The following is a 16140-nucleotide window of genomic DNA, read 5'->3' as shown; positions in this document are numbered from 1 at the left end:
TTGCTAGTGACTGAGTGAGACTGGAGAAGACTGGGGTAAAATCATAACCCACCTGTAGGTGTTGCTAGTGACTGAGTAAGACTGGGGAAGACTGGGGTAAAATCATAACCCACCTGTAGGTGTTGCTAGTGACTGAGTGAGACTGGAGAAGACTGGGGTAAAATCATAACCCACCTGTAGGTGTTGCTAGTGACTGAGTGAGACTGGGGAAGACTGGGGTAAAATCATAACCCACCTGTAGGTGTTGCTAGTGACTGAGTGAGACTGGAGAAGACTGGGGTAAAATCATAACCCACCTGTAGGTGTTGCTAGTGACTGAGTGAGACTGGGGAAGACTGGGGTAAAATCATAACCCACCTGTAGGTGTTGCTAGTGACTGAGTGAGACTGGGGAAGACTGGGGTAAAATCATAACCCACCTGTAGGTGTTGCTAGTGACTGAGTGAGACTGGGGAAGACTGGGGTAAAATCATAACCCACCTGTAGGTGTTGCTAGTGACTGAGTGAGACTGGGGAAGACTGGGGTAAAATCATAACCCACCTGTAGGTGTTGCTAGTGACTGAGTGAGACTGGGGAAGACTGGGGTAAAATCATAACCCACCTGTAGGTGTTGCTAGTGCAACACGTGAACAGGTTCACATTGTCTCTGTCTCTGCAGCTGCTAAATCCACCATGTGTGTGAGTGCGTGAGTGTGTGTCCTTGCTGCACTGTTGACCTTTCACCCCTCTTCTCTCTGTCTGCGCTCTGTAATGATCCTGATCAATCGCTCTGCTCACTCCCTCCCTCTCGCTCTGTCTCTGCTCACTCCCTCCCTCTCTCTCTGTCTCTGCTCACTCCCTCCCTCTATCTCTGTCTCTGTCTCTGCTCACTCCCTCCCTCTCTCCTCACTCCCTCCCTCTCTCTCTGTCTCTGCTCACTCCCTCCCTCTCTCTCTGTCTCTGCTCACTCCCGATCCTCCGAATTATCCTCTGTTTATCCAACTATTATTCTCTCTGTCTCTTCTCTGTCTGTCTCTCTCTCTGTCTCTCTTCTCTCTCTGTCTCTCTTCTGTCTCTTCTCTCTCTGTCTCTCTCTCTGTCTCTGCTCTCTCTCTCTCTCTCTGTCTCTCCTCTCTCTTCTCTCTCTTCTCTCTTCTGTCTCTGTCTCTCTCTCTGTCTCTGCTCTCTCTCTCTCTCTGTCTCTCCTCTCTCTTCTCTCTCTTCTCTCTTCTCTCTCTGTCTCTCTCTCTGTCTCTGCTCTCTCACTCTCTCTCTTCTCTCTCTCTCTCTCTTCTGTCTCTTCTCTCTCTTCTCTCTTCTGTCTCTTCTCTCTTTGTCTCTCTCTCTCTCTCTCTGCTCTCTCACTCTCTCTCTTCTCTCTCTCTCTCTTCTGTCTCTTCTCTCTCTTCTATCTTCTGTCTCTTCTCTCTCTCTGTCTCTGCTCTCTCACTCTCTCTCTTCTCTCTCTCTCTCTTCTGTCTCTTCTCTCTCTTCTCTCTTCTGTCTCTTCTCTCTCTGTCTCTCTCTCTCTGTCTCTGCTCTCTTCTCTCTTCTCTCTTCTCTCTTCTCTCTTCTCTCTTCTCTCTTCTCTCTCTCTCTCTGTCTCTCTCTCTGTCTCTCTCTCTATCTCTGCTCTCTCTCTCTCTCTCTCCTCTCTCTGTTTCTCTTCTTCCCCCCTCTCTATATCTCTCTCCCCCTCTCTCTCTCTCTCTCTCTCTCAATTACCACTCTACATGGGGGAGCAGTGCATGGTGGGTAATGAGGAACTCCTGACTTATCTTAGTAACGTCAAAGGCCCGTTCATTACCACATAGACACCCTAGACACTCACACACACAGGGAGAGAGAGAGGATGGATGGAGGGAGAGAATCTGCTAAATGTCAACGGTGTGTCTCCTGGGTCTGAGAGACGAGTGAGTGACAGGAGAACAACAGCCGCCAGCCCAATTCAGAAACACTGCCACTGTGTGTGTGTGTGTGTGTGTGTGTGTGTGTGTGTGTGTGTGTGTGTGTGTGTGTGTGTGTGTGTGTGTGTGTGTGTGTGTGTGTGTGTGTGTGTGTGTGTGTGTGTGTGTACTGTGTGTCTGCATCTGTGTCAGTGTACCTGTATCTGCGTGTGTATGTCTGTGTGTGTACTGTGTGTCTGCATCTGTGCCAGGGTACCTGTATCTGTGACTATGCGTGTATGTCTGTGTGTGTACTGTGTGTCTGCATCTGTGTCAGTGTACCTGTGGCTGTGTGTGTACAGGTCTATCTCCCCACACACACGGTAAGATGTGGATGTTGAGAGGGATCAGCAGTGATGTGGATGGCTTAGTCAGAGCTGTCAATCAATACTGGTCTCCAGAGAATACTGGCCTATTGAACACAGACAGACTACTCACATCTGCTCTCTCTCCATCTATCTCCCCCTCTCTCTCCCCCTCTCTCTCTCTCTCTCTTTCTCTCTCTCTCTTCCTCTCCCAACTTACCTTCTGGTCTTCCTTGCTTCACACACACAAAGCGCTGTGATGTTCTGTGGTCAGTGCTCTAACTGTAGGGTCTTCAGCCGTGAGACGTCATTTAGCAGCCGTCAGGAGTCACTCCACTCAAGAGAGAAGGGTAAGTACAGCTGGCACGGCCATTACACAGGCGTGCGCACACACACACACACACACACACACACACACACACACACACACACACACACACACACACACACACACACACACACACACACACACACACACACACACACACACACACACACACACACACACACACACATTCCTTTAGTTAGGGATCAATAGGCTGTTGCTATTAGCAGCTGTAGTCTCTCTATCTCTCCAGCATTGATGTGATGTGGCCGCAATGTGGTCACTCTGCACCCACAGATCCACCTGACCTCAAATGATCAGAGTACAGAGGACTGAACGCAGACGCACAACAAAACAAACGGTTTGATTTGATATAACAGAGTGAGGTGGAGCAGAATCTAACACCATTTGGTTGTATTGAATTAATGGTAGAGATAAGGTACTGTTGTATTGAATTAATGGTAGAGATAAGGTACTGTTGTATTGAATTAATGGTAGAGATAAGGTACTGTTGTATTGAATTAATGGTAGAGATAAGGTACTGTTGTATTGAATTAATGGTAGAGATAAGGTACTGTTGTATTGAATTAATGGTAGAGATAAGGTACTGTTGTATTGAATTAATGGTAGAGATAAGGTACTGTTCTATTGAATTAATGGTAGAGATAATGTACTGTTGTATTGAATTAAGGGAGGAGTTTCAAGTCTCACTCAACTTTCTGTTAGAGGAATGTTGTATTGTACATGTGCTCACTATGACAATGTTACTACTAGCATGAGCCATGCAAGAACCATCTAGGATTGGTCTAGATAGAACCATCTAGGATTGGTCTAGATAGAACTATCTAGGTTTAGTCTAGATAGAACCATCTAGGATTGGTCTAGAACCATCTAGGATTGGTCTAGATAGAACATCTAGGATTGGTCTAGAACCATCTAGGATTGGTCTAGATAGAACATCTAGGATTGGTCTAGAACCATCTAGGATTGGTCTAGAACCATCTAGGATTGGTCTAGAACCATCTAGGATTGGTCTAGATAGAACCTCTAGGATTGGTCTAGAACCATCTATGATTGGTCTAGAACCATCTAGGATTGGTCTTGCTGTGTGTGGATGTGGCTGAGAGGGTAGTGCTCCAGCTTGATGACATGTTGGCTGAGGGGATTGGCTCATCAGCAGAGGGACAGACAGGACATCCATCACGTTTATTTAACTAGGCAAGTCAGTTAAGAACAAATTCTTATTTACAATGACGGCCTACTAACAGTGGGTTAACTGCCTTGTTCAGGGACAGAACGACAGATTTTTACCTTGTCAGCTCGGGGATTCGATCTAGCAACCTTTCGGTTACTGGCCCAACACTCTAACCACAAGGCTACCTGCCACCCCTCAACCATTATTTCAATGTCCCAGAGCACTGACAAACACACACGCACACGCACACGCACACGCACACACACACACACACACACACACACACACACACACTTCTTAAGTGGGAAGGAGCTCTAAAGGACTGGATCAGATCTAATCTCCTTCAGAGACAGAGAGAGGAGGAAAGTGAGAGGACTAGGAATGGGAGAGAGAGAAAGAAGGAGAGAAGGAGAGAGAGAGAGAGAGAGGACTAGGAATGGGAGATAGAGAAAGAAGGAGAGAAGGAGAGAGAGAGAGAGAGAGAGAGAGAGAGAGGGGGGGAGAGAGAAAGAAGGAGAGAGAGAGAGGCAGAGTTAGTGAGAGTGACTCAATCTGTGAATGATGGCCAAGCCACTTCACACACACACGCACATACAACGCACATTCACACACACAAATACACGCACACACACATACACACACGCACACACACACATACACACATGCACACCCTGAAGCAGTGATTATGGTGTTGGGCAGCAGTGGGAGCTGGGAGCTGGTCTGTCATTAGTGTGGTTAATCACAGCTCTGCTCCGCGTGAAGCTCCCCACCCTCCAGAGACAGGCTGATGAGCTGTGAGCCGTGCCCAGTCTACGTTGCCCCAGACTGGGCTATGGCGGCTCCCCCGGCCCCCTGCCTGCTCCAGCCACGGACACTAATCTATAACTCCACTCTGGAGCACGGGGCTAAGGCTCTGCCTGCCGGACAGAGGAGGAGACAGAGAGACGCTATGCATGCTAATGAGACACACACACACACACCTGCAGACACACACATTTGAAGAGACACATACAAACACACACTAACAGAGACACACTTACAGAAACACACAGGCTTCCAGATCAGTGTGGCTTCTAATATGAGTGATCTCCACTTGGCTAAACAGACCATCACACCAGCACTCTACATCTCAACCAAACAACAACCTTGTCCCACTGCGGTTAAACCATTAACCACTGACCTTAACCCTTATTGACCAGGCCCTGACCTCAGACCGTGGTTAATGACCAACCCCAGAGTGGAGTGTAGAGCTTAATGACCGTGGGGAGCTGAAGGACCATGAAGGGTTGTGAGAGGAACCCTCTAGCTGTGACCCTCCCTTCCTCCCCCAGGACCGAGAGCAGACCTCCTCCATACTGTCTTTCCTTGTGCCCGGGCCACATTCATACACATTCACACCAGCGGAGGCTGCTGAGGGGAGGACGGCTCATAATAACGGCCCGAACGGAGTGAATGGAATGGCATCAAACACATAGAAACAATGTGTTTTATACCTTTCCATTAATTCTGCTCCAGTCATTACCGCGAGCCCGTGCTACCCAACTAAGTTGACACCAACCTCCTTTGATTGACACATTTGGGATGTGAGGCGTCCCCAGAAATGAGAGGAGTGTGACTCCCAGTGTTGGTGAGGCTACTCTGAAAGTAGAGTTTACCTAGATACCAATGATTTCACACTGCAAGAAGTGGAACTACACTAGAGCTGCCCTTAAGAAAAATATAGTTTACCTAGATACCAATGACTTCACACTGCAAGAAGTGAAACTACACTAGAGCTACCCTTAAGAAAAATATAGTTTACCCAGATACCAATGACTTCACACTGCAAGAAGTGAAACTACACTAGAGCTACCCTTAAGAAAAATATAGTTTACCCAGATACCAATGACTTCACACTGCAAGAAGTGAAACTACACTAGAGCTGCCCTTAAGAAGAATATAGTTTACCTAGATACCAATGACTTCACACTGCAAGAAGTGAAAATACACTAGAGCTGCCCTTAAGAAGAATATAGTTTTCCTAGATACCAATGATTTCACACTGCAAGAAGTGAAACTACACTAGAGCTGCCCTTAAGAAAAATATAGTTTACCTAGATACCAATGACTTCACACTGCAAGAAGTGAAACTACACTAGAGCTGCCCTTAAGAAAAATATAGTTTACCTAGATACCAATGACTTCACACTGCAAGAAGTGGAACTACACTAGAGCTGCCCTTAAGAAAAATATAGTTTACCTAGATACCGATGACTTTACACTGCAAGAAGTGAAACTACACTAGAGCTGCCCTTAAGAAAAATATAGTTTACCTAGATACCAATGACTTCACACTGCAAGAAGTGAAACTACACTAGAGCTTCCTGTCACGACTTCAGCCGAAGTTGGCTCCCCTGCCTGTTCGGGCGGTGCTCGGCGGTCGTCGTCACTGGCCTACTAGCCGCCACCGATCCCTTTTTCGTTGTCTGTTTGTTTTGTCTTATTAGTTGCACCTGTGTCTATTTGTGTGTTTGATAGGCTTCCTTATTTAAAGTACGTTTACCCGCCCTTGTTTTGTGCGGGATTATTCTTGTGTTACGTGTGTGCGTTATTTAGGTGTGTTCGTGTTCCAGACCTGGTACCCTGTGTTTTGGACTTGCTTTTGTGCCGTATTAAAGTGCACTTTTCCCTGTGGAACTCTCTGCTCTCTGCGCCTGATTCTTCCTCACACACCTAGTCCCGCGTGACACTTCCCTTAAGAAAAATATAGTTACTTAACTAAAGTTACTTTGAAAAAGTAGTTCACTGCATCCAAACTACTTTGTGACAAATTATCATTTACATTTACATTTAAGTCATTTAGCAGACGCTCTTATCCAGACAAATTGGTGCATTCACCTTATGATATCCAGTGGAACAACCACTTTACAATAGTGCATCTAAATCTTTTAAGGGGGGGGGGGGGGGGGGGGTTAGAAGGATTACTTTATCCTATCCTAGGTATTCCTTAAAGAGGTGGGGTTTCAGGTGTCTCCGGAAGGTGGTGATTGACTCCGCTGACCTGGCGTCGTGAGGGAGTTTGTTCCACCATTGGGGTGCCAGAGCAGCGAACAGTTTTGACTGGGCTGAGCAGGAACTGTACTTCCTCAGAGGTAGGGAGGCGAGCAGGCCAGAGGTGGATGAACGCAGTGCCCTTGTTTGGGTGTAGGGCCTGATCAGAGCCTGAAGGTACGGAGGTGCCGTTCCCCTCACAGCTCCGTAGGCAAGCACCATGGTCTTGTAGCGGATGCGAGCTTCAACTGGAAGCCAGTGGAGAGAGCGGAGGAGCGGGGTGACGTGAGATAACTTGGGAAGGTTGAACACCAGACGGGCTGCGGCGTTCTGGATGAGTTGTAGGGGTTTAATGGCACAGGCAGGGAGCCCAGCCAAAAGCGAGTTGCAGTAATCCAGACGGGAGATGACAAGTGCCTGGATTAGGACCTGCGCCGCTTCCTGTGTGGGGCAGGGTCGTACTCTGCGAATGTTGTAGAGCATGAACCTACAGGAACGGGCCACCGCCTTGATGTTAGTTGAGAACGACAGGGTGTTGTCCAGGATCACGCCAAGGTTCTTAGCGCTCTGGGAGGAGGACACAATGGAGTTGTCAACCGTGATGGCGAGATCATGGAACGGGCAGTCCTTCCCCGGGAGGAAGAGCAGCTCCGTCTTGCCGAGGTTCAGCTTGAGGTGGTGATCCGTCATCCACACTGATATGTCTGCCAGACATGCAGAGATGCGATTCGCCACCTGGTTATCAGAAGGGGGAAAGGAGAAGATTAATTGTGTGTCGTCTGCATAGCAATGATAGGAGAGACCATGTGAGGATATGACAGAGCCAAGTGACTTGGTGTATAGCGAGAATAGGAGAGGGCCTAGAACAGAGCCCTGGGGGACACCAGTGGTGAGAGCACGTGGTGCGGAGACAGATTCTCGCCACGCCACCTGGTAGGAGCGACCTGTCAGGTAGGACGCAATCCAAGCGTGGGCCGCGCCGGAGATGCCCAACTCGGAGAGGGTGGAGAGGAGGATCTGATGGTTCACAGTATCAAAGGCAGCCGATAGGTCTAGAAGGATGAGAGCAGAGGAGAGAGAGTTAGCTTTAGCAGTGCGGAGCGCCTCCGTGACACAGAGAAGAGCAGTCTCAGTTGAATGACTAGTCTTGAAACCTGACTGATTTGGATCAAGAAGGTCATTCTGAGAGAGATAGCAGGAGAGCTGGCCAAGGACGGCACGTTCAAGAGTTTTGGAGAGAAAAGAAAGAAGGGATACTGGTCTGTAGTTGTTGACATCGGAGGGATCGAGTGTATCATATGTACATCTGGAATGTCATAGACTACACATTATCATATGTACATCTGGAATGTCATAGACTACAAATTATCATATGTACATCTGGAATGTCATAGACTACAAATTATCATATGTACATCTGGAATGTCATAGACTACAAATTATCATATGTACATCTGGAATGTCATAGACTACAAATTATCATATGTACATCTGGAATGTCATAGACTACAAATTATCATATGTACATCTGGAATGTCATAGACTACAAATTATCATATGTACATCTGGAATGTCATAGACTACAAATTATCATATGTACATCTGGAATGTCATAGACTACACATTTCAAGAACAGAACACTTTGGGGTCATATGTTAACAGAATGTGTAATTTAACCTATTAAACACAAAAACACTGTTTCAAGTGAGAATTAGGCAGTTATGACGCCGAAAAATAAAGGAAAATATTGCCTACTTCACCTATATTTTCGTTTCTTCTTGCAAAGTTCCAGTAGTTAGCTATACCGCTACATGACAAAAAAGTAATTAACTGAAACAGAACCAAGATTTTAATTTAGTTCAACTACCACCAAGCCACTACAAAATGTAGTTAAATTACTACTTGAACTACATATAGTTCACTACTCCTCAACACTGTCTCCCTTTGTGAGCGATTGGCTGGTCCTCCTCTATCCCACAGTCCCCTGTGAGCTCATTAGCCCTAATCAGCAACCCCCGCCCCTCACCCTACACACACATTACACTCTCCATCAACAGTTTATGTGCGTGTGTATGAGTGTTAAAGGACGATGAAGGTCAGAGAGACCCATGGGTACCAGTCTCCCCCCCACAGCCCTCTACACTAGACAGAGAGAGAAGGGGGGAGAGAAAAGAGCTGAAAGGGAGGAGACAGGTGGGTGGAGAAATAATGTGCTAAATTAGTATAGGCCTAATAACTCTGTGTATCTAAGAGTGACCTGGGACCAGAGAGACCAGAGATAAATCAGAGAGAGACCAGAGAGAGCAGAGAGAGACAAGAGAGAGCAGAGAGTGACCAGAGAGACCAGAGAGAGACCAGAGAGACCAGAGAGAGCAGAGAGAGAGCAGAGATAGACCAGAGAGACCAGAGAGAGCAGAGAGAGACCAGAGAGAGACCAGAGATAGACCAGAGAGAGACCAGAGAGACCAGAGAGAGCAGAGAGACCAGAGATAGACCAGAGAGACCAGAGAGAGACCAGAGAGAGACCAGAGAGAGACCAGAGAGAGACCAGAGAGAGACCAGAGATAGACCAGAGAGAGACCAGAGAGACCAGAGAGACCAGAGATAGACCAGAGAGACCAGAGAGAGACCAGAGAGAGCAGAGAGAGACCAGAGATAGACCAGAGAGACCAGAAAGGGCAGAGAGAGCAGATATAGACCAGAGAGACCAGAGAGAGAGACCAGAGAGACCAAAGAGAGAGACCAGAGATAGACCAGAGAGACCAGAGATAAATCAGAGATAGATCAGAGAGACCAGAGAGAGACCACAGAGAGTCCGGAAAGAGACGAGACAGACCAGTCAGTGAGAGTCTTTGTAGGAAGTCTTCAGGTTAGTCTTACTGGACTAAGAACGGCCTGAGACATAATAACCTGAGACCCACAACATCATTATCTCTGTCTCTCCCTCTCTATTTTCTGTCCTTTCTAGTCTCTGTCTGTCCCTCCCTCCTGGTCCTTTTCCCTCACTCCATTCTTCCCTCTCTCCATTCTTCCCTCTCTCCTCATCTCTCTGCCATGTAGCAGTGATCATAGCTGAATGAACCTGTAGAGTCTTAATCAGAGCCTTGGCAGAAACATCCCTTACACCACCCCAATCATCTCCTACTCACACACACACACACACACACACACACACACACACACACACACACACACACACACACACACACACACACACACACACACACACACACACACACACACACACACACACACACACGCACACACTCCACACTCCTCACACACACACACACACAAACACACTCCGCACACGCACACACACACTCGCACACACTAAACAAACACGCATCCTTAATGTGACACCAATCATCTCCTCTTCATCTCAATGAGCGCCCCACCCTAAAATAACACACGACACACCATCCTCTCCACTCAATCAGCTTCAACAGTGTGTGTTTGTGTTGAGGGGGGTGGGGGGGATTCATTTCTCTATTTATCTCAGTGACCTGAATTAAAGCGTAACCCCCCCCCCCCCCCCCCCTCCCTCTCCCGTCAGGCCAGTGTGTGTATTGATAATGGCCATTAGCATATTTATGATCATTGCCAGCCTTGTATTGTTTGCGTGGAACATTAATCTTCATCTGATGCCTGGCAACTGACAGCTCAATCTAACAGGCCATCACTGGGCACACACACACACACACACACACACACACACACACACACACACACACACACACACACACACACACACACACACACACACACACACACACACACACACACACACACACTATCTCATGTTGAGGAGGAGGGCATTGTCTCATGGCAAACACACACACAGACTTCAACACACAGACTTCAACACATTGACAAACCAGACTAAAAGACGGGCATTGTCTTTCTGCAGCTAACACACACACATAAACACACACACAGAGACTTCAACACACAGACTTCAACACATTGACAAACCAGACTAAAAGACGGACATTGTCTTTCTGCAGCTAACACACACACATAAACACACACACAGAGACTTCAACACACAGACTTCAACACTTTGACAAACCAGACTAATAGACTGGCATTGTCTTTCTGCAGCTAACACACACACATAAACACACACACAGAGACTTCAACACACAGACTTCAACACTTTGACAAACCAGACTAATAGACTGGCATTGTCTTTCTGCAGCTAACACACACACACATATCCACACACACACATGTGCAAACATATACACAACAAGACAAGCATTGTCTTTGTGCTACACACAAACACAGTGATTGACGTTCACCCCGGGGTGTGTAATCAGGTGAGGTTGTTCTCTCCAGCTGAGACGAGGGCTCGCTGGCATCACGGTTGGCGTGCTGATGGTCCCTCTGTACCAGGCTGGGCCCACTGCTCCCCCAATCAGCCTCAACCCCCCCCCCCCCCCTTGACGCCCGCATGCACCACATCCCTCCCTATCCCACCCCAGTACCCATGCCCAAGGCAAGTCTCCACAAATAACCCCCCACCAGGGGTGTTTAACTAAGCATCGGGTGTGAGCTTAGCACAGAGGGGTTAGTAGGTGTGTATGCAGACACATGAGGTAGAGGAAGACTGAGGTTCACCAGGAGGTCTTAGATTCCCCCACTGCTTCTCCCTCCCTCCCTCCCCCCTCTCTACCTTGTCCTCTTCACCCCTATCCCCTTCCATCTCTTCTCCTTCTCATCCCTACCCCCCTCCCTCTCTCCATCCCTACCCTCCTCCCTCCCTCTATCCCTACCTCCCTCCCTCTATCCCTCCCTCCTCCCTCCCTCTATCCCTACCCCCCTCGATCCCTACCCTCCTCCCTCCCTCTATCCCTACCCCCCTTCCCTCCATCCCTACCCTCCTCCCTCCATCCCTACCCTCTATTCCTACCCTTCTCCCTCCATCCCTACCCTCCTCCCTCCATCCCTACCCTCCACCCTCCACCATTACCCTCCTCCCTCCATCCCTACCCTCCACCCTCCATCATTACCCTCCTACCCTCCATCATTACCCTCCTACCCTCCATCCCTACCCTCCACCATTACCCTCCTCCCTCCATCCCTACCCTCCTACCCTCCTACCTCCATCCCTACCCTCCTACCTCCATACCTACCCTCCATCATTAAATCAAATCAAATCAAATTTTATTTGTCACATACACATGGTTAGCAGATGTTAATGCGAGTGTAGCGAAATGCTTGTGCTTCTAGTTCCGACAATGCAGTAATAACCAACGAGTAATCTAACCTAACAATTCCACAACTACTACCTTATACACACAAGTGTAAAGGGATAAAGAATATGTACATAAGATATATGAATGAGTGATGGTACAGAACGGCATAGGCAAGATGCAGTAGATGGTATAGAGTACAGTATATACATATGAGATGAGTAATGTAGGGTATGTAAACATTATATTAAGTGTCATTGTTTAAAGTGGCTAGTGATACATTTTTACATACATTTCCATCAATTCCCATTATTAAAGTGGCTGGAGTTGAGTCAGTATGTTGGCAGCGGCCACTAAATGTTAGTGGTGGCTGTTTAACAGTCTGATGGCCTTGAGATAGAAGCTGTTTTTCAGTCTCTCGGTCCCTGCTTTGATGCACCTGTACTGACCTCGCCTTCTGGATGATAGCGGGGTGAACAGGCAGTGGCTCGGGTGGTTGTTGTCCTTGATGATCTTTATGTCCTTCCTGTGACATCGGGTGGTGTAGGTGTCCTGGAGGGCAGGTAGTTTGCCCCCGGTGATGCGTTGTGCAGACCTCACTACCCTCTGGAGAGCCTTACGGTTGTGGGCGGAGCAGTTGCCGTACCAGGCGGTGATACAGCCCGACAGGATGCTCTCGATTGTGCATCTGTAGAAGTTTGTGAGTGCTTTTGGTGACAAGCCGAATTTCTTCAGCCTCCTGAGGTTGAAGAGGCGCTGCTGCGCCTTCTTCACAACGCTGTCTGTGTGGGTGGACCAATTCAGTTTGTCCGTGATGTGTACACCGAGGAACTTAAAACTTACTACCCTCTCCACTACTGTCCCGTCGATGTGGATAGGGGGGTGCTCCCTCTGCTGTTTCCTGAAGTCCACAATCATCTCCTTTGTTTTGTTGACATTGAGTGTGAGGTTATTTTCCTGACAACACACTCCGAGGGCCCTCACCTCCTCCCTGTAGGCCGTCTCGTCGTTGTTGGTAATCAAGCCTACCACTGTAATGTCGTCCGCAAACTTGATGATTGAGTTGGAGGCGTGCATGGCCACGCAGTCGTGGGTGAACAGGGAGTACAGGAGAGGGCTCAGAACGCACCCTTGTGGGGCCCCAGTGTTGAGGATCAGCGGGGTGGAGATGTTGTTACCTACCCTCACCACCTGGGGGCGGCCCGTCAGGAAGTCCAGTACCCAGTTGCACAGTGCGGGGTCGAGACCCAGGGTCTCTAGCTTGATGACAAGTTTGGATGGTACTATGGTGTTAAATGCTGAGCTGTAGTCGATGAACAGCATTCTTACATAGGTATTCCTCTTGTCCAGATGGGTTAGGGCAGTGTGCAGTGTGGTTGCGATTGCGTCGTCTGTGGACCTATTGGGTCAGTAAGCAAATTGGAGTGGGTCTAGGGTGTCAGGTAGGGTGGAGGTGAAGTGGTCCTTGACTAGTCTCTCAAAGCACTTCATGATGACGGAAGTGAGTGCTACGGGGCGGTAGTTGTTTAGCTCAGTTACCTTAGCTTTCTTGGGAACAGGAACAATGGTGGCCCTCTTGAAGCATGTGGGAACAGCAGACTGGGATAAGGATTGATTGAATATGTCCGTAAACACACCAGCCAGCTGGTCTGCGCATGCTCTGAGGACGCGGCTGGGAATGCCGTCTGGGCCTGCAGCCTTGCGAGGGTTAACACGTTTAAATGTTTTACTCACCTCGGCTGCAGTGAAGGAGAGTCCGCAGGTTTTGGTAGCGGGCCGTGTCAGTGGCACTGTATTGTCCTCAAAGCGAGCAAAGAAGTTATTTAGTCTGTCTGGTCCGCGACGGGGCTGGTTTTCTTTTTGTAATCCGTGATTGACTGTAGACCCTGCCACATACCTCTTGTGTCTGAGCTGTTGAATTGCGACTCTACTTTGTCTCTATACTGGCACTTAGCTTGTTTGATTGTCTTGCCCTCCTGCCCTCCTGCCCTCCTACCTCCATCCCTACCCTCCATCATTACTCTCCTACCTCCAATCTACCATCCTCCCTCCCTCTCTCCCTTCTCTTCCCTGTTCTGCCTGCCACTCTGGGAGGTCTTAGCTTCCCCTACCGCTTCTCCTCCCTCCCTCCCTCCCTTGTCCTCTTCATCCCTATCCCCTTCCATCCCTTCTCCTTCTCCTCCTCATCCCTACCCTCCTCCCTCTCTCTATCCCTAACCTCCTCCCTCCATCCTTACCCTCCCCCCTCCCTCTATCCCTACCCCCCCATCCCTACCCTCCTCCCTCCCTCTATCCCTACCCTCCTCCCTCCATCCTTACCCTCCATCCCTACCCTCCTCCCTCCATCCCTACCCTCTATTCCTACCCTCCTCCCTCCATCCCTACCCTCCACCCTCCATCATTAACCTCCTCCCTCCATTCCTACCCTCCTCCCTCCATCCCTACCCTCCTCCCTCCATCCCTACCCTCCATCCCTACCCTCCTCCCTCCATCCCTACCTTCCATTCCTACCCTACTCCCTCCATCCCTACCCTCCACCCTCCATCATTACCCTCCTCCCTCCATCCCTACCCTCCTCCCTCCATCCCTACCTTCCATCCCTACCCTCCTCCCTGCATCCCTACCCTCCATCCCTACCCTCCACTCTCCCTTCTCGTCCCTGTTCTGCCTGCCACTCTGGGAGACAGCCTGTGAGTGGAGACCACCAGTATGACACCCAGAACACGTCAAGATTCAAGACTAGATAAATATGACCAGTTCTATTCACAGTAAAGATAACTCCTATTCTACAATACAGTATTAGATCTGTGTCTCACTGTCTCTCTGTCTACACCATCTTTTCAGCAGCAGCCCCTACAGCCTACTGTAGCCTGGGTAGAATTAGTCCTATAATGTCTCTCCTTGCAGAGCCATAAACATAGTTTTATTGAGGCTATCTATAACACGCCACTATCAGACATTGTTGATAGCTTTATTAAAACCTCCCAGAGATGGTTATTTTATGTCACTGGACTAAATCACTTTTACACAAAGTTTGTGTGTGTGTGCATGCAGGTGCACATGTGTGTTTGTGCGTGTATCACTCCGAAGGCTCTGCAGAGTTAACAGTTACGAGGTACAGTATATGCTAATATATTTGAATACTTTATAGAAGCAGTAAAATCTGAAATGCATAATTTGTTAACGTGTTCCATGTAAAACAGCGCTGAAAGACATCCCATGAATATCAATGCAGATTTGCTTTGTTTAAACAATATATCAATGACACTCTACAGGCCTACAGCGTTCTCTCTTCTCTGCATTAACCCTTTACACTGACATTACTCCTCCCAACAAGGGACATTTGGAGGACAGAGTTACCAGAACTACCAACATCCTAGACCAGTGGTTCCTAACGTCTTTACGTTACTGTACCACCAACTGAATTTAGCTCTGCCCGGAGTAGCCCAGAAGTACCCCCCCATTTGTATTTTACCAGTAAGCCTATGTTCTCATGAGTCTTCAAGTACCCCCTGTGGATAGGCCAAGCACCCCCTGTGGATAGGACAAGTACCCCCAGGGGTCCTAGTACCCCTGGTTGGGAACCACTGTCCTAGACAATAGACAAATTCAGTTGACTTTTGATAAGTGCACATTCCCTCTCTGAGTTGGAGCAATCCTCATGACTTCTCATCACTCTGGGTTGGAGGTGATGGCGAGATGTATAGGTGTGTGTGTGTGTTCTCTCGGGGCTCTAGCCCAGCGGTCTGTGACCAGGTGAAGGCTTGTAGTGATTAACTTGTTTGTTATTCCCTCATCTCCATTTAGCTCATGATTAACACCCAATCAGAAAGCATGATTAACATCCAATCAGAGAGCAGGTTTAAAAAAAGAGTTCATCTTTAATGTTGTAATAATAAGGGTACACGCTCCCAAACTGCCAACAAAACAGATATACACACATAAACACACACACCGATACATCTCACCTCCCCCTCCCCCCAGCACACATACACATCGATAAAAACCTAGCACACATACGCACACACACACAGACACACACCTATACATCTCTCCACCAACGCCCCAATCTCTCCTGGTGTCTGTGTGTGTGGAATTAGAGCCTATTTAAAACCAACCCCGCGGTCTCATTAATGAATTAAGCCTGAGTGCCGGTGGCTCC

The sequence above is a fragment of the Salvelinus namaycush genome, chromosome 37, assembly GCF_016432855.1.
Source record: "Salvelinus namaycush isolate Seneca chromosome 37, SaNama_1.0, whole genome shotgun sequence".
In the NCBI taxonomy this organism is placed as follows: Eukaryota; Metazoa; Chordata; class Actinopteri; order Salmoniformes; family Salmonidae; genus Salvelinus; species Salvelinus namaycush.
The sequence above is the reverse complement of the archived record's forward strand: the minus strand, read 5'-3'. Positions refer to the sequence as shown.